Source organism: Equus quagga, chromosome 12 (genome assembly GCF_021613505.1).
Source record: "Equus quagga isolate Etosha38 chromosome 12, UCLA_HA_Equagga_1.0, whole genome shotgun sequence".
In the NCBI taxonomy this organism is placed as follows: domain Eukaryota; kingdom Metazoa; phylum Chordata; class Mammalia; order Perissodactyla; family Equidae; genus Equus; species Equus quagga.
The window spans coordinates 55075028-55097215 of NC_060278.1; positions in this window are offsets into that span (position 1 = coordinate 55075028).

The following is a 22188-nucleotide window of genomic DNA, read 5'->3' on the forward strand; positions in this document are numbered from 1 at the left end:
CTTCCATGTGGATTTCCAGGTGTTCTAGCATCATTTGTTGAAAAGATTATCCTTTCTCCTTTGAATCACCTTTGCTCCTTTGTCGAGGATTATTTGGCTAATTCGTATGGGCTTAGTTCTAGGCTCTCTATTGTCAACTCTTTTTTTAAGTATTCTTGAAATACTTACGAACACTAATTGTACATCGTGAAAATCTGGTAAATCCTCAAGCAGAATAGTATAATCATATTAAAAGCAATAAGGAAGAAAAAATAAAAACTTGCTAATCATGCTTTTAGGTAAATACTGTGCCAAGAAATAAATTTTTAAAAACCCATAATAATTTAAAAATCTGTAATATTAATTCCATGGACTTAATATTTTATTATTAAAAAAGTATCAACATACTAATATTTTGAAAAGAATATTACTAATTCAACAGAAAGCAGAAGAGAAGATAGAGCATAATTAAATTTGAAATACTATCCAGATGATTTGTACTTGGAACTGCATTAAACCTATAGTTTTGGAAAGCATTGACATCTTTCACAGAATTGACATGGACGCCATTCAGCGTTATATGTTTTCTATTCCGGTAGATAGTACGTCCTGTCTAATGCAGTCTATTAAGTCAAAAGTTTTGAGAAGTTAAAAAAAAATACTATATGGATTTTGAACATATACTATCATATTCTAGCTAAATTATTCTTTCTTGTGATATTTTTCTATAGCATGTTTTCCCATAGTCCGTTCTAAATTGTTTCTGATAGACTGGAAAGCTATCGAATTGTGTATAAAATTTTTTCATTTGTATAATTGTTTTCCAGTTGATTGTTTGGGGGCATTTCTTTATAGACCACCAAGTTTTCTGTGGATAATTTAGTTCTGTCTCATTATTTTAAGGCCCCTGAAATTGCCTATCTACAAAAAGCACAAAATCCTTCCTAAATAAAAGTAAAGAGAATTTATTAATGTTTCTATTATATTAATGGCCCCTATCATAACATGGAGAATTGAAGGCTGACGCGACTGGGAAGAAAACTGCCAGTCCTTTATGGTTTCTACTTGTAACATGGATTTGAGGTGATTTACTACGTACAAGACAAAGAACAGAACTATTAAAACAAACAATTTTAAATCATAGCTGAGAACATGAAATAATTTTGTTGAGTTAAAGAAAATAACTGAGTATGAGTGGACCTTACTACATGAAGGTTTTTAATGTTTAAATAAGTGTGTACATGATTCAATGAAAAGTCTTATTTTCTGATAAATTAATTTCATGGAGTGAAACATAAAATGTATACAGAACACCAAGATATGCTTCAAATGAGACTTGCTGCATAGTTAATATCTTCTTACTTGATTTATGTGTGAATTGTTTACACCAAATTAAACATGAATGACTCAGAGAGATTATTATGAATTTCAAGATGGCTGATCCCTTGAACTTGCTATTTTAAAAGCTCAACAAAATTATGCAAATCTATTGTTACTACTAATTAGGTGCATAGACGCCTCTAATACCTTATTGCTGCATTAGTAGCAAGGAAAAAATAGGATAAATTGAAGAAACGGTATAGAAAGGCCAGTGATAATGGTCATTTTTCTTTTCACAGATCAACTGACTGCTAATTAAAAATAGCATAAAAACTTTTTAACATAAAAGAAAATCAGGGTTTTTTTATTGCTTTGAAATGCAGACATTTATAAATATGGGTGATGTTCAAAGAAAATAATTGTGATTTATTTTTTAATGTTAAACAAAAAAAGGAAAGGAAACCATGTTCCTGGAAACATTCTAAGAAAAGAATTGAAGACGACGTTATAGGACTTTTGAAATTATGATCTATGTCTGTCTATATCTATCTTTCTATCTTCTTGTCTACGTGTATATTGATTGATGAGCATAAAGTTTCGTGTTTTTTCCCTAAGGAATGTTTTGATTCATATTCCCAAACAACTTTTAGAGCATTCCAAATACCAATGTTCCATATCATTTAGAATATGAATGTCTTGCACAAAGAACTGCTCAATTTAAACATTTGCCTCTTTCTCTCTTTCTCTCTCATTCTCTCTCTCCAACTGTCCTGGCAGAAATATGTTCAAGTCAAAACAAAACCACAACAACTAAGCAATGAACAGTGAACTTTCAATTATAAATGCTATATTGTTTACAAATACCTATTGCTTTGTTAATTAAATGCACAAATAAATGTTATTTCATTAAAGGTATGTAAGGAATCATATGGGAATTTTTTTTTAAAAGATTTCATTGTCCAATGGCAGTAATAGTACATAGAAAACAGTGGCAGGAGGTAAATAATAGGAACAATGAGGTGAGTTTATTCTATCCAATAGTGGAAAATCAACCTCACCAGCCCACCCAGCCACATATATCACAAACATCTTTCTTTTCTTGATAAAAAGATAAATTTACACCCAAGGATAAAAATATAATATTCTTTAAGTAAGGACAATCCCTCGCAATTTTTTTTCACATTCTCCCTATGTGGATGATGAAGCTGATCAGGGAAGTATCTGTACACCTCACTCAACGTCTTCAGATCCTTTGAATTCGGAAGTTTGGTGCTAAAAGGTTTTGAACGAAGTTACTAACACAGCATTGATTTGTTTTGCTTCCCACACTCCAGTCAGCAATAGCCATGTGTGGAAATAATTGCATTGATTAGTTATAAATATGCTTCATGGCAAATTATAGAGATCTGGGTGCTGGATCTTACCTGGTGGAGACTAACATATAAACTCCCTTTCTAGTCTTGTCCAGTTTATTTTAGATGCAAGGGATTTGGTTTCTAAAGAACAATTTGACTATTCAGTAGTAGCACTACCTTTCTAGAAAATTTCAAATATATGTAGAATGACAGAGTTGACCACAGATATTTTCTGGTAGATCAACCACTCAGATAACTGAAATTAAACTCCCTAAAGAAAAAGGCAATTCTAGTTCATAAGCTTAGAAAATAAAATATATGATCAGTACATAGTAAATAAAGTAATGCTGATAGTGGCAATATGCTACTCAGGGGCTAAGAAGTTGACAGTTGGTTATAAAAATATCTATTAACTGACATTTCAATTAGCATAATATTTAACGTCTCGAGTATATTATAAAATTAATATCTCTAACATAAGTGTTTCTAATTATTATAGAAGTCTAGAAACTATTACAAAGATAATATATATTCACACACAAGCACAAACTTAGTTATAAATTAAAGGGGAATATAATTTACCATAAATACTATTCTTTGTGTGCAATGATCATAATTAAAAATTCATGTTGATGGCTGTGTTTGTACAGGCTTCTGAATAATGAGCAACTGCAATGTGTATTTTTTGATAATAAGTATTTAGTTATTTTGTTTAGATTTATGTTTCTATCATAGTGTCACTACTGTTAATGATGGTCAAAATATAAAATAAAATTTAAACATTAGCATACAATAATATCCTATTATAATAGTATATAATTCAAGGGTTGAAGGACAGAAATGGGTGGCTCTTGGGCCAAGAGTGGTCAGTAAATATATACATTTTGGGGCCACCTTTAGCATTTTTAACTTTAACTTGGCTTGAACACTAGGAATTAATACGCCTTCAATCCAGTATACACTTTCTGTTTGTCTAAGAATCTAATATTTTCTACTGTCTTATATTTGGCCAGGTTTGCGCTTTTATTTTGATTGCCTGATCCCTGTAGGCATTTGATTTTGCTGTTACTGATTTGTTGTTAATGATTTGTGAGTATCATCTGCTTTCTATTTCCACCTCATGTCTGATAGAAGTGGAAGGTGTACAATATCATGGGCCAAACAGCATTAGACACAAATCCTTGCTTGCTAATTCAGTCTCTCACATAAAGACGTGTTTGTTTTTAAGTTTAAGAGGGTGACATTAGCAAAGTTAATGAGGAAACATTATGGAAGTTTACACTGACTTAATTTTAAGGTCCTCAAATAAACTCACTTGTGAGAATTGTCTCATTGACCTCATCAACCTCGTTCTTCCTCTTCTGTCCCCAGAGGAACTAAGTCCCTCTACTTTATTAAAACAGGATTACTCCTGATCTCTTTGTCACTCTTAGCTCAATCATGGCATTCTTAGTGGACTGTCATACCTATGAAATCTCTCAAGATATCGCCTCCCTCCAAAGATAACTCTTGTCCCATGAAAAATATTGTTTAGCCCTATGTTATAATAACTGTTATTTCCTCTCAGGTATATTCCTTTTGGATAATTTTACTTGGGTTTACTTTTCTCAACAATATTCATGTATAAATGAAAGACAAATTTGAGCAGAATTTCACCCAAATAATGGTATAAAAGAGTGGTAGAAAGGAATTTGACGTGTTACAAAAATTTTGCGTGGCTCTAATTATATACGGCAATTTTATATACATGGGAAATCTTTAGCCTGATCTATAAATATATCTGTATCTTTTGAACCAGTAGCTTCACAATTCCTGGAGATTTATCTTGAACAACTAATTTTTTAAAATGCTAAAAACCAAAGTGCAAACTGCAATACTATCAATAATAATAACAATTAAAATAGATTAGAATGACTTAGAAAATTGATATATATTCAACTAATAGTTTTTAATTATTAAAATACTAATCATAAAGACTATAGAATATCAAAATGTCAAATATTTTTTAAAAGCATATACAAATCAGGCACATTAAAAAAGTATATAAATGATAGTGTAGTTGATAATAATATATAGTAAATAGTATAACTGCTTGGTAGTATTATTAGCAGGGTTATTAACATGTTTATTAATATAACTATTAATAATCCCAGTGAGAAGAGAACATACAGATACAGTTGTGAAATCACTGGTATTTATGAAACAAGAATTCCTAGAAAGAATTTCCCAGATTATAGATCTCTGTGTTTTATCATTACTTTTCATATCTGCCTTCGAGATTCAGGGAAATATTTTTTAAATTATTCTTTTAAATTGTGTAGTATTCAAAGGAGAAAATATAATTTATCAGTATAATATGGCAATGGTTAGAAATGCCATCTTTGTCAATAATAACTAGATAAAATGCAGGAAAAAAATAAGAACTATGTGTTTTCAGTACCAGTATTCAAGCTGCAATCAACAAGTATAACGTGCAGAATCCACCACCACCACTGACTTCATTTGCCATATAAAATAGGATATTGAATTTTCTTTTTCATTTCCTTTCACTTTTCCTCCACTTGTAAAGAGTCGTTATTTTGAAGTGCAAGACATGTGGTTCTCATTAATTTGGTCACTAGGAACTTTTTAAGAGCAAGACCTTCATATTAATGCTTTAAATTACTTTTTATTGGTGCTAAGAATGAAAAGATAAACTTGTGTTATCAAGGGAATAATGATTGGATAGCCTACATTGTTCAACTTTTTTGAGTTTAATGTAAAACATTATGAGTTATTTAATTCTGGTCACCTTATAGACAAAAACTGAAAAAATAGAGGCAGATTTTAATTTAATAAAGAGACTAAAATCTACTCATACTCATGTCTAGAACATTTTTACATACTGATAAAATTTATAGCTGCAGTGTGCATATTATTTTTGTAAGACAGGTTTACTGAGTTAAAATTTACATACAGTGAAATCCATCATTTGTGTCTATTTCTCTGGATTGTGACAAAAGTTGTATAATGACCACTGCAATCGAGATATATGATGTCTTTGACCCCATGAAGCTTCCCTCATCTCCTTCCCTTACTCCAGGTTCTGGCAACAACTCATATTTCTTGTGCCAATAATTTTGCCTATTCAAGCATGTCTTACAAATGGAATCTCACGGTATCTGGCTTTGAGTCTGGCTTCTCTCGCTTAATGCATTTGAGATTCCTCTCTGTTATTGAATGTATCAATGATTCCTTCATTCTTTTTATTGATTGATGGCATTCCATTATATGTCTGTAGCATACTTTGTTCAACTATTAAAGTCAGAGACATTGGGATGGCTTTCATTTTGTGTTTAAACCATGGTAAACCTTTGCATACCGATTTTTCTGTGAACATATCCTCGTATTTTTCTTGGGAAAAATAGCTAGTCAGAATACAGGGTTGTATGTTAAGGATAAGTTTTAGTTTATGAGGAAATTTCCATTTAATGTGCCATTTTCCATTCACATCCACATTTCCTCTGTACCTTTTCCAGCATTAATACTCAGGATTAAAATTGGGTTCACTATATTTTCATACTGATTTATAGTTCTTTAAATATCTACATGCAAGTCCTTTGTTGTGAATATTTTCTTCTTTCATTTCCTTTTATTGATGGGGAAGATTGGCCCTGAGCTAACATCCATTGCCAGTCTTTCTGTTTTTCCTGAGGAAGATTAGCCCTGAGCTAACATCTGTGCCCATCTACTACTATTGTTTGTATGTAGGATGCCAGCGCTGCATGGCTTGATGAGGGGTGTGTAGCTCCATGTCCAGGATCTGAACCTACGATCCCTAAGCCGCTGAAGCAGAGTGAGTGAACTTAACCACTATGCCACCAGGCTGGCCCCTTATTTCATGTTTTTAATGGTGTTTGATAAACAATTTTTAAAATTTAATGAGGTTCAATATGAAGATAGACACTAGGATATTCGAAAATTGGAAATAATATTGTCCTAATTTATATATCTAGCTAATTATGCTGTATATGTATATATGTCTATTTCTGTATTCATCTTTATTTTTTTATACACACAAATCTAGTTAAGGTTTTTAATGGTTGCCTCATAGACATCACAGTTTTTTACAATGCTTGACCTCATTAGCCAAAGTCTTAACTTCTATCCTTTCTAAACTCAGTAAATGATGGCTTAATCCATTCAGTTGTTCAATAAAGACTACCTGGATCCCATTGTTTACACAGCATTTTTTTTCCTCACACAGCACATTCCACTCATCACCAAGTACCATGAATTACAACTACAAAGTCTGTCTCAATTTCTTCCATTTCCTTCCGTATCCACGGTCACCTCCATGATCCAACTTTCACCAACTTTCCTCCGCAATTGTTGATAGATATCTTGTTGACCATCTACATGGTATTTTTTTTTTTATTTCTAGTCAACTTTCCATATGTAATCAGGAAGGATATTTCTTTTTTTACATTTTCTCATTTTTTATTTTTTTGTTGAGGAAGATTAGCCCTGAGCTAACATCTGTGCCAACCTTCCTCTATTTTGTATGTGGGAAGCCACCACAGCATGGCTTGATCAGGGATGCATAGGTCCACACCTGGGATCCCAACCAGTGAACCCCGGGCTGCTGAAGCGGAGCATGTGAACTTAACCACTGTCACCGGGCCAGCCCCATGAATGGTATTTCTGAAATGTTTATTGGGCATCCGTTCCACTTGGAATTAACTATAAACTCCTTATCTCTACCAACTAGTCCAACTTCAAGTTGTGGATAATCCTTTTCACTCACTCAACTATAGTCTCAATGGATTGCTGGTTTCTTAAAAGTTCCAGGGTTTTTTCCATCTATAGTCTTAACACATATTGTTATATCTCCCTAGAGACCTTTTCCTCCCCATTTTTATCTTTTTCCAACTCTTCCTTCAGCCAGCAGATCAGTTGTCTCTTCCTCACCCAACACTTGGCAGCCTCCACTGTCAAAATTTTGATGACCATTTGTATCCTAGTACGCACGTGTATAGCTTGCTGACCACAGCTTTATCCAACATTGTTTGCCCCTAAAATACTTGCAGAGTAACTGAAAAGATGCGTTAAGAAAAACATAATTAGAAAATAAGACTCATTGACCGCAAGAAATATTTTGAATGAAAAAGTTTGAACTCATTCATATTCTTTTTATACCTTTGACAACAAGCTTAGTGTCCCACTAAAAAACACAGCAAGGATAATTTAAACACCAAAAAGATAAAACTATGGAATATGGAAAATACAGAAACCAATAGAATATAGAAGCCAATAAAAAAGAAATATGTATATTATTTTATTTATTCTTTTATCGGTTGTTTCCTCCCTGGCACTACCAGTTTTTATCAATCACACAAATCAAAAACACATTTTATCAGTCACATAAATAAAGTAAGACTATTTTATACCCATACTGTGTGCAGGTAATTAAATAACAGCCAAGGGGATAAATATTTTAATTAACTCATAAGGGCTCTGTTGGGTTTACCAAAACATAGTAGTAAAATTTCATGTTTTCACCGCAAAGAGTGGTGACCTTTACATAATTTCCTCTTGGAAGAGAACGTAGGACAGATTAAAAAAATAAAAGAATCATTGCCAGATGTTAATAATTTTAGGGTAGGTTTCCACTCTCTGAATGTAACCTGTTTTATCCATCTATTGGTTGCCAATGATTAATTCACAGGGACAAAAATAATTTTAATAAATTTCGTTTATGCAATCTATTTGGATTTTATGACAATGGCGACAGATTTTTATTAAAAATGCATTGCATAGAAATTAGCAAATTATTATTCTCTATAAGATATTTTTAAGAAACTGAAAATGAGAATAAATATATTAATCAGCTGGATATATTCTTAAATATAAAGTGTTCAAGTAAGCAACATTTGTTGAGCGACCTATAATAAATGCTCATAGAAGTGTCTGCATGGGCTTATAGTTGGAATAACCAAGAACACACACACACGCATGCACTTTTGAGTTTAATAGCTCTAATTTCTCTATACTTATGTTTTGCATAAAGCCTTCAAGGAAGATATGAATCATCCCCAACGGACAAAAGTATTTTCCACTGACCTGTTTTGGCCTTCTCTCCTTGGTTTCAGCTTTCTTACCTCCCTGTATCGTTGGTTCTCAGGCTGGGAACACCTGCTCTGGAACCTTCCAATTTTTTTTTAATCCTATTGAGCACTTATTCTCATTTTACCCTACTTTCAACATCTACTTTTTCTTGGACATCATTTGGTAAATGGCCTGCCATCTATTAGGTTGTAATGGACAAACACCAGGTAGCCCAATTTTCTGAAAGGGACTGGACAAGATTCCGAACATCCAAACACAAAAGAGATTGAGTCATACACAGTGTGTTGTAGTAATGCCTCTTACTGATGTCAAGAAAGAGCATATAAGAAGCATCTGTGTTCAGCTTTGAGGAACAGTTCACGGGTAGCTCAGGGAAGTACAAAAAAGGTGAGATGATGCCACCATCCTCTTTTGCCTTAGAGATATAACTGATGTCACATCTATGGTGGGTGGAAAGAGAAATTAGAATTCCTCTTCCAGGCACATCTTTATTCCCTATTTATGGTTACACAAAAGCAGCTTGAAGCCTTGAGCATCTTTTCTTCCCAGGCAACTCAATGTTTCACAACATATTGCAAATCTGAGCTATATAACAATTCCTCCACACCTGAGGATATTGTGATATGAATGATTTAAGTTATTTTCATATGGTACAAAATAATACAAGTTATCGAAGAATACACTGCTTCTATATATTTAATAATAATCTCTGTAAGAGAACAAGACTGGTCAATTGCAAGATAGTCAAAAACTAAAAGTAAAATGTGGACATTTTATTCATGGTAAAGAAAGTCAGAATGAAGCGTAGGAGGGGAACATTGAAAACAGACATGGCAGGCAAAGTCAAACTCACAGAATTTTGGTGCTGAAAATAAATGACATCCTTGTCCATTCTAAATTGATTTTAGAGATGAGAGTTTGGAGGCCAAGATTATTAGAAAATTTACTACAATAAATAATTTTGTGGCAAATTCAAGATATTCCTGATAAGACAAGAGCACATACATGGAACAAGATTAAAGAAATGAGCGATAGGCTGTCTTTTGGCATTTAGAAACATCTGCATCCTAAGAATTCTGTTTGACTCTGAAGGCAAATATAACTGTCCATTGGGTCCTACTAAAGAGAAAATATTAGCTTTTTTCTCAGAAAGGGTATGAAATTAAATAATGGTAAATTGAAATAGTCAATACTAAACTCCCAATTTCACAGGAAAGCAGTGACTAAAAAATGTATGGAGTGAAATGCTAAACTGTAGCACTGAAGAACAGCGGGCCTCACAGAAGATTCCAGGACAAGATGCAAAGCTGGAGTTCTCCTACCCTACCCCTTTCAGTTGACTCCAGAGCCGCCACCACACAAGGCGACTCTCAAGAGCACATCTCAGGCACCTCAACCCTCAACATGTTCCTCAAAATGGTTGGCAATGCATTTGTTCAGCAGAATATTTCTGGAATTAGGTGTTAATTTTTTGCTGAAGACGTTCTCCGTTAATGATCACCATCCAATTCTAGGATTCAGTAATTAATTTGAGCTGTTACAGTTTTGGGGTCAAGTTTTCTTTTTCTTTGTTTAATTTTCTGCAAATTAAATGAAATATCCATTTCAGTTTGCTCTTTCATTTCCGTTCATGTACTTGGGTTCAGACACATCCTTTGCTATCTTGGGGAGTTGATTGATTGGGATTAAAATCTTACTTCCAATCTCTGGCCTGTGTCCCTGCTGGACTCATTGGAACCCCACGCCTCCCCACCTAGAAGTCTGGACTTGGATATCTAGAAGGAGAAATCTTGAGATCACTGGATTCTTGAAAAGGACACAATCGAGAGGTTAGTATTGATTATTTCAAGTTATCTTCTGGCTTAAAATTTTATGTTTCACATTAAAATTTAATAATAATGATAAAATAATTCACACTAAAACTTAATGCTAAATGGTAATGAATATCTAGCATTTAATCATCTGCATTTTGCCAGGATGCCTTAACCTAGTACACAGGGAGAAATCATCTATCTCCTACCCACGTGATAAGAGCTAAGTGGAATTAAAATTGATTGTTTTAACTAAAATTAAATTAACTGTTTCAGTTAGTTTTAATTTGTATTTGTATCATTAATTTTTAAAGTGCCCATGTAAAACAAAGTCACATAATGCCATCGTAGCATAAATTTAAATTGCAAAATGGAGATGTTTACATACATCTTTGTCTCATATATATGTGCATGTGTGTATGTTTATATATGTGTATACATATCTATTCATTATTATTATTTACAATGAGAGCAGAATGGTGATGATTATACATTTTTAAATAGAGAAAAAATTGGGGAAGGAATAATTAACTTTTCAAATTTGTTCATATTAAGGAATGTAGTTATATTTGTGGTATGCCTTAGAAAACCTGTAATTTATAAAAACAAAAAATCTGTCCCAATTAATTATTTCACTAGTAATCAAATTTCGAAGACTGGTCCACTGATATATGTGTCCTATATAATCTCCTACCCTTTAGTGTGGGTGGGATTTGTGAATACGATGTGATTCTGTTACCTTGTCTTATGGCAGAAGAGATTTTAAAGGTGTGATTAAGCCCCTAGTCAGTTGACTTTTAGATAACCAAAAGGATGTTAATCCTGGGTGGGCCTGACCTAATCAGTGGAGGCACTTAGGTCAGAGCTATCCAATTTGAAGTGAGAGATATTCTCTTGCTGACCTTGCAGGAGAAAAATACTATGTTGTAGAGAGGGTCACATGGCAGAGAATGACAGGCGGTCTCTAGGAGCTGAAACAGACTCAATTTACAACCGGGAAGAAAGAAGGGACCTCACTTCTACAACCACCAGTAACTGAATTCTGCCAACCAGTGGTGAACTTGGAAGAAAACTGTGAGCCTTAGAGGACACATCAGCCCCAGATTACTGTTTGATTTCACCCTGTGAGACCCCTGCTAGAGAATCTACTATCCATGCCAAAACGCCCGGCCTCTAGCAATGGTGAGACGAGCAACTGGATGTAGCACTAAGCTGCTGTATTTGCCTTACTTATTATCCACGACCAGGACACTCAGACGGTTGTACTAGACAGAATTCGAAGACGGTCAAAATTCCATCCCTGAGGTACACAACCTGCAAATTCTGCTCCCCTTGAGTGGAAATGGGACCTGTGAAGAGATGGAGGTCACTTCTGTGAGGTGGTGGCAAGGGTGTAGGGCCATTCCAGATGACATTAAGTCCTAAATTAGGAGTTTTTGAATAACTCAAAAGGAGGATTATACTGAGTGGCCCTGAGATTTTCAGTGGACTCCCCTAAAAGAAGGACTTGTTGGGGCTGGCCCAGTGGCGTAGTGGTTAGGTTCGTGTGCTCTGCTTCAGCAGCCTGGGGTTCGCAGGTTTGGATCTTGAGTGTGGACCTAGCAGTACTCCTAGAGCCATGCCGTGGCAGCATCCCAAATAAAACAGAGGAAGGTTGGTGCAGATGTCAGCTCAGTGACGATCTCCCTCAAGCAAAAAGGAAGATTAGCAATGAAAGTTAGCTCAGGGCCAATCTTCCCCACCAAAGGAAAAAAAAAAAAAAGACTTGTCCTTTCTGAAAAGATTTTGCTCCAGGTTTGAAGAAGTAAGCTGCCATGTTGTGAGAGTCTGTGGGAGGAGTCACATGACAGGAGCTGCAGGAAGCCCTGGATCTGAGGGCAGCAACCCACTGAGAGCCAGCAAGATAGAGGGGCCCCCACTCCAACACATGCAGGCACCTGGATTCTGCCAACAACCGCAGGAGCTGGAAAGAGGACCCTGAGCTGTTCAAAGGAATGGAGGCAGCAAAACCCTGCACAGCAGCCTGCTAGACCTGAACAAGAGACTCAGTCAAGCTGTGCCCAAGCTGCTAAATTCCCGGTCATTTGTAAGGCAGAGTTTGAACGTGTATGTTGAGATTAAAATGAAGACATAGGAGAAATCTAACAAAAATCTGATCATTTGTATTAAAGCATTCAGAATTTTTATCTACACAGCTTAAATTGCTTAGCTATAGTGTCCATACAGTTTTTGACTTTGTCCATATTAGCAAAGATTTATAATTATTATAGAATACAGAAAAATCATTTTTCTTTCAAACAACTTGATGTGAATATGATTAGTCTTTCCCACATCCAGTTGTCCAAAAGAACAACTTTCCTGAATAATTCTTTTCCTCATTTCTGATATCCTTTTGGATGAAGATATTAAGCATAACCTGCATGATTCTGAAATATTTCATGCTGCCTGCTTTTTTTTCTCTTTGTCCACTCCTGAATTTTTTTCCTAAATACTCTGTGAGTATAAGTTTGCCAGCTACAAGAAAATAGTTGTGTTTTATTTCATTTTGAGATTTGAGAAATACCTGTATGACCATGTTTCAGGTATTCAGCAGTGAAATTAGTGCTGTATTCACTACTAGATAGATAGATAGAGCGCTCACTGTATCAACCGCTTCCAGACTGCCTTTCTGATTGGCATGACTCGGATATGGCTAAAGCTGAAAGCTGCAAATCTGGCAGGATTCTGATTCATTCTGAACAAAATAATTAAAACTACACACAAATACAATTATCTTAAATACACACATTTTGCGTATTCAGAGAAGAAATAGTCTAGACAACTGGGAGAGATGAGATTCTTATCTTTAATTATAGTTATACATATATAATGGGTTAACTGAAATAGTCAATCCATTCTGGTGTACTTATTTACATATTTATGTATGTAAATGGCTGCAAATACACACAAAGCATATCTATCAATGAACACAGATACATATCTACTTATGTAATTATGTTCATCAAACCCTCTCATTAGTCTTAGCATCTGTTATAATTATAAATACATTATTCTTTCTCTATTTAGTAGTTGTCACTTAGCTACTATCCCATTTATTTATTTTTATATCTACATCTATATTTAGATATCTCTCTATATGTGTCAGTAAATAGTATCTATATAGATATCTCTATGTATATATAGTACCTAGGTAGTATCCATATATAAATTAGTACATATATATGTATGTGTGTGTGTGTGTTTGTGCGTACCAGTACAGAATCAAGAATTCTTATTTCCTTTAAAGAGATAAGTGAGATAATGCATTCCCATCATACACAACACATACACAAATTTGAAGTCCAGGCTAATGCAGTAAGGCAAAAACCCAAGTAAATTAAATTAAAATGAAATAAAGCGAAACAAAGAAAATAAAATAAAGAGGCTTACATTTTCCAAGGAAAAAAGTAAAACTTGTTTTTCACCTTAATTGGGGTATAATTGACAAATAAAATTGGAAGATATTTCGTGTACAATGTGATGATTTGATATATATATACATTGTGAAAGGATTATCCCCATTGAGTTAATTAATTAATATATCCTTCACTTCACGTATTTACTTTTTTTTCAGTGAGAACATTTAAATTCTACTCTCTTAGCAAATTTCAATTATACAGTACAGTGTTGTCAACTGTAGTCGCCATGTTATATTTAGACCCTCAGACTTTATTCATCTTATACTGGAGGTTGATACCCTTTTACCAACCTTTCCCTGTTACTCCCACCCCCAGCCCCTGGGAACCACTTTTCTACTTTCTGTTTCTACGAGTTCAATTTTTTTTTTTTGACTCCACATAAAAGTGATACCACACAGTATTTGTCTTTCTGCGTCTGACTTATTTCGCTTAGCATAATGCCCTCAAGCTTCACCCATGTCGTTACATGTGACAGAATTTCCTTCTTTTTCTGGCTGAATGATAATTGTATATATACTGTATATACCACATTTTCTTTATCCATTATTTCATTGAGGGACACTTAGTTTTTTCCCATGCCTTGGCTATTGGGAATAACATGGGAGTGTAGTTATCTCCCTGACATAATGATTTTATTTCCTTTGGATAAATACCCTGACAAGGAATTGCTGGATCATGTGGTAGTTCGATTTTTAATTTTCCGAGGAAGCTCCATACCGTGTTCCATAGTGGCCGCACCAGTTGATATTCCCACCAACAATGCACAAGGGTTTCCTTTTCTCCACATCCTTGCTAACATGTGTTATCTCTCATCTTTTGATAACAGCAATCCTGACAGGTGTGAGGTGATATCTCATTGTGGTTTTTATTTGCATTTCCCTAATGACTAGTGATGTGGAGCACATTTTATGTACCTGTTGGTCATTCGTCTGTCTTATTTGGAAAAATGTCTATTCAAGTCCTTTGTCCAGTTTTTAACGGGTGGTTTATTTTTTTCCTATTAAGTTGTATGAGTTTCTTGTATATTTTGGACATTAACCCCTTATCAGATATGTGGTTTCAAAATTATCTCCCACTATGTAGGTTGCCTTTCCGTTTCGTTAACGGTTTCCTCTGCATAGCAGAAGCTTTTAGTTTTGTGTGTCCTGCTCATTTATTTTTTTTATTGCCTTTTCTTTTGGTGTCAAATCTAAAAATTATTACCAAGGCCAATGTTAAGGAGCTTACCCCTATGTTTGCATCTAGGAGTTTTATGGTTTCGGGTATTATGTTCAAGTCTTTAATCCATGTTGACTTGATTTTTGTGTGTTTCGTTCTTTTGCATGTGACTGTCCAATTTTCTCACCACCATTTATTGAAGAGACTATCCTTTCCCCATTGTATATTCAGGGCTCCTTTGTCATAAATTAATTGACCATACACTCATATTTTGATCTCTTGGCTCTCTATTATGTTACATTTGTCTATGTATCTGTTTTTATGTCAGTACCATACTGTTTGAATTACTATAGCTCTGTAACAAAGTTTGAAATCAGAAGGTATAACGCCTCCAGCTTTGATCTTCTTTCTCAAGATTGATTAGCTATTTGGTGTCCTTTGTGGTTCCATATTAAAACTTTTTATTCATACATTATATGATTGTATATTTAGAAAATTCTGAAGAAATTATTTAAAAATTCCTTCTAGAATCATTAGATGAACTTGGTAACACACAATATAAGGTCAATTTATGAGTCTATAGTTTTTCTTTATAATAGCAGCAAACAATTAGAATATGAAATTTAAAAAATATTACCCGAGGCTGGCCCGGTGGCACAGTGGTTAAGTTCACATGTTCCAATTTGATGGCCTGCGGTTTGCTGGTTCACATCTCGGGTGCAGATCATGGCACCGCTTGGCACGCTATGCTGTGATAGGCATCCCACATGTAAAGTAGAGGAAGATAGGCACGGATGTTAGCTCAGGGCAAGTCTTTCTCAGAAAAAAGAGGAGGATTGGCAGCACTTAGCTCAGGGCTAATCTTCCTCAAAATAAAAAAATTACCCTTACAATATCAAAATTTTATGTATAGTTATTTACATATATACACATAGATACACACACACACACACATATATATATATAGCCAAGGAAATGTTCTATATCTTGATTGTTGTGTTGATTACATATGTGTATGTATTTGTCAAAATTCAGAATTATACACTTAAAATTTGTGCTTTTCTCTAGAATATAAATTAAAAAAATATATATATATATGCATAAAACTGAACCAACCCACATCATTCAGGATTGGCTTTAGTTTTTTTCTTTCTTTTTTTTTTCGCTGAGGAAGATTCGCCCTCAGCTAACATTTGCTGCCAATCTTCCTCTTTTTCCTTAAGGAAGATTTGCCCTGAGGCAACCTCTGCACCAATCTTCCTCTATTTTGTTTGTATGCCACTGCCACACATTGGGGGCTGATGAGTAGCGTAGGTCAACCCTGAGAACTGAACCCTGGGCGGCCAAAGTGGAGTACACCAAACCTGACTACTGGGCTATGGGGTTGGCCTCAGCTTTAGTTATTTTTATTTGCATTCATCATCCTTGTGAAATTTGAAAATTTTACAAAAATCCCAAAGTATATTCAATCCTGAGTACTTAGTCCAGAAAACTTGTCATATTTCATCCGTTCTAATCACTTTTAATTGTAAGGGAAAAAAATCATCTATGTATCTTAGTATAAAGCACATACTAGAAAAAAATAGATTTATTGCCTAAATCAATTATTTCTTCACAATAATTTTTCAATGACACATTGCCTGACTCTTCAACCTTCCATAAATTTTTGCAACCTAGAAAGAAAACAAAATTCTCTCATTGCTTTTTGATAAGTCTCCATCTAAGGAAACAAAATACTATTAATTTTTCAGTGTAGTCTGTTATATTATTTTTAGTAAGAGTCTCTGGCATAGCTGACCTCTTCATATTCATAGAAACCATAGGCCTGGTTTCTAAATTAAATATCACTATATTTGCTATGATTGGAGTTTCCTCAAAAATAATTCTTCAAAATAAAGGACACCCTCGGGGTTGGCCTGGTAGTATAGTGGGTAAGTTCACATGCTCCACTTCAGCAGACTGAGGTGGGCGGATTTGGATCCCAGGCATGGACTTAGCACCACTAATCAAGCCATGCTATGGCAGTGTCCCACATACAAAATAGAGGAAGATGAGCAGGGATGTTAGGTCAGGGCCAATCTTCCTCACCAAAAATGAATAAAAAAAATAAAGGACATTCTCAAATTCTAAGTGACATTTGTCCCTACAGTTTGAAGTTATCTTAGCCTGGATTCAGAATATATCCTGTCTATCAAAGCGATTCTGTCATTACAGGAGAGGGTGATCTTCCCCTCCCCTGAGATTATGCAGGAATTCCAGAGTTTATAAAACACTAAATTTGGGGTAAGGCCTGTGGACATCATGTCATCCTGTTCACAGACAGGATGATTATTTGTTCAAGCTTATGTCTTCTATACAAATAAAGACACACTTGTCAAGATAATAAATGCTAGATGTCACTTCGAACACCGCCTGAAGGCTGGGTCATGTGATTCATTGAAATCTTATTTCTTGGTCACATAAATCCTGATATGAGTCAGGCAGCCCTTCTTCAATTTGTGCTCGCCCCACGTAGAAAACTTGGTCTCGATCTCAGTGTAAGCAAGGAGAATAAAGGGTACAGAAGGGACACTAGCTCTTAACCGCTCAGAAGTGGCATGAATGGCTTTCCCTCTAGGTAACTGAATGGAGGAGGCTCCAGCCTCACTGCAGAGCAGGCTGGGGAATGCAGGAGAGCTCAAGAAATACTTGTGAGTACTAACTACCTCTCACAGTAAGTAATAAACTTACAACCACATCTGTTTCCTTCATGCCACCGGACACTTGTTAAGACCTGCCCATCATGACAACGTTCAATGTCTGGGTACACATCCAGTCAGCTCTTGCGTAGGTCCTGCGGTCCTGGGGCACTCTCTCTACCTAAGATACGTGCTCCGCCTTTCCTGCTGAGCGCTTCCAATTCGTGGAAATCCAGGCTTTCTAGGGTCACTTCACTGTTTTTGGTTTCTTGCTCTTCCCCACAAGACTTAGAATTGTCTACTGCTCATTCACGATGCCACATCACACCACAGTCTCCAAGGATATAATACGCCAGACAATGATGTGAAGTGAACTCTACTAAGAGGTGTGTAAATTATACTTGTGTGGAAAACTATTTTCACAAAGTTAAACATGTAAATATATTATATATTTAATTTAATTTAAATTATATCAAAATTATATATATATATATATATATTTCCTGTTCAAGTTTGAACGTCCCGGCTTAGACTTTAACAGGGAAAAAAGACTTTTTAATATTTCCTCAATGCACGAAAACTCAGAAAAAGACAAGAATTTCAGGACATGATACCATGGCTATGCTTTTGAGAGAGAGAGAAAAAATTTATTGTATTGATTCTCATAAGTCAACATATATAAAAATAGAATATTGTTAATTTTTCTATCAGATTATTCTATCACATTAATTTTGGTTAAGTATCTTTGGAGCATCTCTAAAATGTTATGGTTGAGTTCTGTATTTAAAAGTCACTCCATAACGACCAGAAAGCACTGATGTTTAATGAATTGTTTTGAGACATAGGCATGTACTCAAATTTTCAAAACTTTCAACTTTGTAGAGTGCGCAGGAATGCCACAGGAAATGCTGAGCCTTAAAATTTTCTATGTAAAAGTTGACCCATTCTATTGCCTTTTCACTAGTATATACTCTCTCCCTCTGTGTGTATTCAGTGACAATTTTTCCTTAAAGGAATTGTTTTTAATTTGTAAACAATAACTATTTAAGTCAAAAACAATTTAAGTAGTACAGAAAAGTATATAATTAAAAACATTAGTCTAATTTTGCCAAGTTTTCCACACCCCACAGAGTTGGCTGCCCACTCAAGAAGACCCACTTTAAATCTTTGCTTATATCATCTCTAAATTTCCCATATTCACACACACACACACACACTTCGTACCCCAATGGAATTATCCCATAAACTTATTCTTAATTTGTATTTTTAAATTAATAGATGTGTGGGTCTTTATTCTACATCAATGCATGTAGAGAGCTTTGCTTGAAGTTTTTAAGTTTTACAATGTTGCAATAGTTATACTTAAATAACTACAATAGTGAATTTCTCACCTCCTTGTTAGCCAATCACCGGGCAATAGTTACAACCTCAGACTACTTCCGCTTCAAGCCCACAATTGAAAATAGAACAGTTGCAGGAGAGTAAGAGGAATATTTTATCATTATATTGGAGATGGTGAGATCTGACTACTGATTGGGAAGGACATCTTTTCTCTTTTCCTGGGTCAGCCAGAAAGCGTTTCATCCCATTGGGCTCCCCAGTGACTAACTATTTGATCTCTCGGTGTTTCTTTACAACAGTAAAATTCCTGCAAGGTTGTTTTAGATGATTAGTTAGCTCATTAATGATCTTATTATTCTAACTATTGTGGTAACTAAAAGTCTTTGCTGATTTTTAAAAAAATGATCTGAATAATATTTAATTATTCCGTGCTATCAGTATCATCACCTTACAGACAAGATGGGGACGTACTTGAAAGCTTTGGTAACTTGCTTTCAAGTCCATTAATTCCATCAAAAGAGAAAATTTAGTGCACCTGAGTTCTTATCAAATACATTTAATAGGATCAATATGTCAAGACAAAATATCAATTTCTCTTTCTTTGAAATACGTAAAATATGTAATGAGATAATATAAGAAATCTTAAACAGGGAATCTTCAAAAGGATTTGAGGAAATTTGTGGCTTTTATGGATGTCCTCTTCCCCATAGATACGGATGTTAATTTATAGATAGATAATTAATTATTTCACTTAACTCAGACTTATGAAGTATTATCATGCCAGGGGAATGAAGATAACCTGCTTCAACAAATACTGAATTCTCCGTGACCAGAGATGTTTTAAGTTATGGGTTTATAATCATTTAAGAATGTATAAAAAGAAATAGGATTACCAAATGAGTGGCTTAAAATCCTTTTGAACCTTGAAATTTTAAGTGACAATGATAGGTACTAAGGGGGATAAAGGTGTGGCATAGTCTCTGACTTCCAGGATCCAATATTTAATGAGACCTATTATCTGCTCCTTATACTTCCCTACACAAATATGTATTCCTTTTTTAAAAAATTACCTTCAGTTAAAACATTGATTTGTTCCATAACATCATTATTCTTAATTTTATATGTAAGCCAGTAAAACATTTAATATATTATTAACTTGGTACAAATAAGAAAAATACCAGCTGTATATATAGTATCTGCTTAATGATGCATTTCAACTCAATTTTCGTAAGTGGCACAAGGTTGCTCATGGTTATTAGAGGTTATCAGATTATGTTAATGACCATGGCCTGAAATGTCCCCTGGATTTCACATTGGCATGAATACCAGAAAATAATTTATCCATCTGGAACCAAAAACAACATCAAGAATAATAACAAAATGCATCTTAACATTAATCTAATTTAGATTCTATATCAACAGTGACTCTCCAGATCTGTATTTATGTAAATACAAACTATTAGACAGTGTTTTTAAAGTGACCTAGAAGTTCTCAGTTTTCTACTTCCCATCAAATGTAAGATATTAAAGATAAGGCTTGTATTTTAAAGCTTAGATTGGAGAGAAAATGGCTATTAGAATAATTTTTAGGGTGGCAGTGGGGATAATTTGCTTTTTTTATTTGCATGATTTAAGTGAGAGCAGCAAGGAATTTGTATTTGAAAATGGGGCAAGTTTCACAACTGTTCTAAACAGAAAAACGTCCTTTACATTGGAAAGACTATTTGTAAATAGAGTCAAAATTTATCCTGTTATATCCAAACTTTACCATTTCAATATGAGCAAATATAGATTATAGATGAGTGGTTAGGAGATTATACTGAAAATGCAGATTTGCATAATTACTCTTCTAAAATTAGGCCCAAATCAGTTGGAGGCTTATGTTGATTGATGAAATTTTTCTATTAATATCATCTTAGTTCTTGAAAGTCAGTCTCATGAGATTCTGGCCTCCTTTTGGTTAAAATAGAAAATGTTTGTTTGACAAATTAATGGTCAGAATTCTTCATATCCATCTAGAGGTACTGATTGAGTTATAACAATTATACTCTAATTTGCTATTAAATAGACTTGTATTGAGGCTGGTCTGGTGGCACAGCGGTTAAGTGCGCACATTCCGCTTTGGTGGCCTGGGGTTCACTGGTTCGGATCCTGGGTGCGGACATGGCACTGCCCATCAAGCCATGCTGTGTTAGGCATCCCACATATAAAGTAGAGGAAGATGAGCACAGCTAGTCTTCCTCAGCAAAAAGAAGAAGATTGGCAGATGTTAGCTCAGGGCTGATCTTCCTCAAAAAAAATAAAAATAGGCTTGTGTTACTCAAAATAAATTTTTACATTAAATAAATAACTGTTTTGTTCATTTATTGAAGTTTGAAATAGGCTCAACTTTGCTGTAGTTGCCATATAAAAATATAGAGGGTTATTTAATCTTTAGTAGAAAAAGGAAAGGTCATATTGAACCCTTGACTAAACCATCATTTAGAATTAATGGCACAGTACTACATGGCAAAATGTTTCAAATCTGTTTTAAAATATATTATGCTTTTACCCTCTCCAATGTTTGTCTTATATTTTGAAAATATGAAATGAGAAGACAAAATGTCACATCCAATGTACCAAGCACTGAAATCAAAAGCAGATAACCTGATTCAAATTCTAAACATTTATTTATTAAACTACACTGCTCCATTTTTATAAGAACTTTTTTTAGCTTAAAAAAGAAAAATACTGTTTTATGCATTGCCGTTTAAGCAGAAATATAAGGACAAAAAGTTTGGCGGTTGAGTCTCTTCATTCATATAGTTCATTTGTAGGTCAAGTTTCGAAACATTATGGTAAGAAGAAAGAAGTTCAGGCCAATCAATATTTGAAAAAATATTAATTCTATTAACATTTTCTCTTTGTATTTTTATGTTAAAGAGAAACTGAAAACTCATAATAAGGGTTATTTGATTTAGCTAAATATATTGAATTAGCA